The following is a 2,987-nucleotide window of genomic DNA, read 5'->3' as shown; positions in this document are numbered from 1 at the left end:
GCAGAGCCACAAAGGGGCACTGTTAGAGCCTTGCTTTGTCTCCTCATCGCCAGCCTTTCCATCTTGGGCTCACCACCGTGGTAAGGCTGGTGGTGAGGCAACTCGTAAAATGCTTGAAGGTGCTGCAGTGGCACCACCAGCCTATTGTTGCCACTGACTAATGTGGAATCACAATCCATGCCAGATGCAGTGGTCCAGTAGCGGTCTAAACTCCAAATTTGGTATACTAGTCCGCTGGTTCTTGAACTGTCACCCCAGGTTCGGCCGTCCCATGGACTGCTGAACTCATAATCAGCCCCTTAATGTTTATCATTCCTAAAATAGGTCAATTTAATAAATCTAAACTATGTCTAATTATACATACCTTACAATATTGCAGGCTAATGAATGGAGTGAACGAACATGTGTCACATACATTGTGTCATAATTCATGATTCATACAATAGTTCAAAAGTTCACCACCCCTTATCATCCTCAATGCAATGGGCTTGTTGAAAGATTTAATAAGACCCTAAAGGGTATGATCAAAGGACTCCCAGAAAAGCTCAGGCGAAAATGAGATGTTCTTCTGTCCTGCCTTCTCTTTGCATACAGGGAGGTGCACAGGAGGGGGTTGGTTACAGCCCTTTTGAACTTTTGTTTGGCCACCTTGTCAGAGGGCCACTCTGTCTAGTGAAGGAGGGGTGGGAGTTACCTCTCAAACCCCCTAAACAGGATATTGTGGACTATGTACTCAGCCATCCTGGAGCGGAGACCGAGTACATGAAGAAGGCGACAAAAAACCTTGTGGCAAGTCAGGAATTACAGAAAGCCTGGCATGACCAAAAGGCTGTACTGGTGGTGTACCAGCCAGGACAGAAGGTATGGGTGTTGGAGCCAGTGGCCCCAGCAGGCCTCCAAGACAAAAGGAGTGGACCCCATACCATATTGGAACAGAAGGGAGAGGTCACCTACTTGGTGGACCTTGGCACTCCCAGATGTCCCCACAGGGTACTTCACGTAAACAGACTGAAACAATATGTGGACAGGGCTGACATGGGCTTCCTCATGGCAACTGATAAAGACAGGAGGAGGAGAGTGACCCTCTCCCAGACCTGCTCTCTCACAACCCTGATGATGAGTCAGTAGATGGTGTAGCCTTGGCAGGCAGCCTCACTGCCCAGCAACAGTCTGACTGCAGACAAGTTCTCCAGTCATTCAGACATATGTTTTCACTGACTCCAAGTCAGACCACCTGGTGCACTCATGAAGTGGACACTGGGGACAGTCTGCCTGTGAAGAATAAGATCTACAGGCAACCTGACCATGTCAGGGACTGCATAAGGTCAGAAGCCCAAAAGATGTTGGAATTGGGGGTTATTGAGCCCTCAGATACCCCTTGGGCTAGCCCAGTAGTCCTGGTACCCAAACCTCACACCCAGGGTGGCAAGAACGAGATGAGGTTTTGTTTAGACTACAGAGGACTCAATGCAGTCACTAGGACTGATGCACATCCCATTCCCAGAGCAGATGAGCTCATAGATAAATTGGCCTCAGCCAAATATCTGAGCACATTTTATCTGACAGCTGGCTACTGGCAGATAAGGGTAGCTGAATCTGCAAAAGCCAAAACAGCATTTTCAACGCCTGATGGGCATTATCAATTTATTGTAATGCCCTTTGGTTTGAAAAATTCACCTGCCACTTTTCAAAGGTTGGTGAACCAAGTCCTCACAGGCCTGGATGACTTTAGTGCAGCATATCTAGATGATATTGCTGTCTTCAGCTCCACCTGGGAGGATCACCTGATCCACCTAAGGAAAGTTTTGGAAGCCCTGCAAGGACTCACTATCAAGGCTACCAAGTGCCAGATAGGGCAGAGTCAGGTTGTGTACCTGGGCCACCTTGTAGGTGGAGGCCAGGTTCAACCACTACAGAGCAAAATCCAGACCATCATGGACTGGTTGCTCCTACCACCCAGACTCCGGTCCGAGCTTTCTTAGGCCTGACTGGGTACTACAGAACATTTGTAAAGGGATATGGATCCATTGTGACCCCCCTTAAATGACAACCTCTAAGAGGATGACCAAGAAAGTTCAGTGGACTGTCATCTGTCAGAAAGCTTTTTATGACCTAAAACAGGCCATGTGCTCTGCTCCAGTGCTCCAAAGCCCCAACTACTCCAAAGAATTCATAGTTCAAACTGATGCATCTGAGGTGGGGGTAGGTGCTGTATTATCACAACTGAATGAAGAGGGCTAGGATCAACCAGTAACTTTTATCAGCAGAAGGTTGACCCCCAAAGAGAAACGTTAGTCAGCTATAGAGAGGGAGGCCTTTGCTGTGGTCTGGGCCTTGAAGAAGCTGAGGCCATACTTGTTTGGCACTCACTTCATTGTTCAAACCGACCATAAGCCCCTCCTATGGCTAAAACAGATAAAGGGTGAAATCCCCAAACTACTCAGGTGGTCCATTTCCCTACAGGGGATGGACTATACAGTGGAACATAGACCTGGGAGCAACCATGCCAATGCAGATGGCCTCTCCAGATATTTCCACTTAGAACATGAAGACTCAACTGGTCAAGGTTAGTTTAATGTCCCTGCGTTTGGGGGCGGGGGGGGATCATGTAGGAGATTGGCATCGACTGCAAAGTTGCCCCCAACTTTTTGTTGATGTTTTGACTGTTTGACTCTAGCCAGGCTGTGGCCCTGCTATCCAGGACCCCAGCCTATCTGCTTCCTCTCTAAACCGATGTGAGTACCATAGGTACATACCAGTTTGATACTAAGGCCCCCACTATGAGCCCCTTGTAGATGGTACCCTAGGCCTACCAGGGGCTGAAGCACTCAATGTGCCACCCCTGGGACAGCCATACAAACTGACACCACCAGACCACTACTGTAATCTGGGTAAGGTGGCGCTTGCACCCCTTACAAGGATATAGGTATCCTGTATCCCACCTAAATACAACACATATATCCTCATAAATCACCCCTAAGGCAGGC

Source organism: Triturus cristatus, chromosome 6, assembly GCF_964204655.1.
Source record: "Triturus cristatus chromosome 6, aTriCri1.1, whole genome shotgun sequence".
Taxonomy (NCBI): domain Eukaryota; kingdom Metazoa; phylum Chordata; class Amphibia; order Caudata; family Salamandridae; genus Triturus; species Triturus cristatus.
This window is presented reverse-complemented; position numbering follows the sequence as displayed.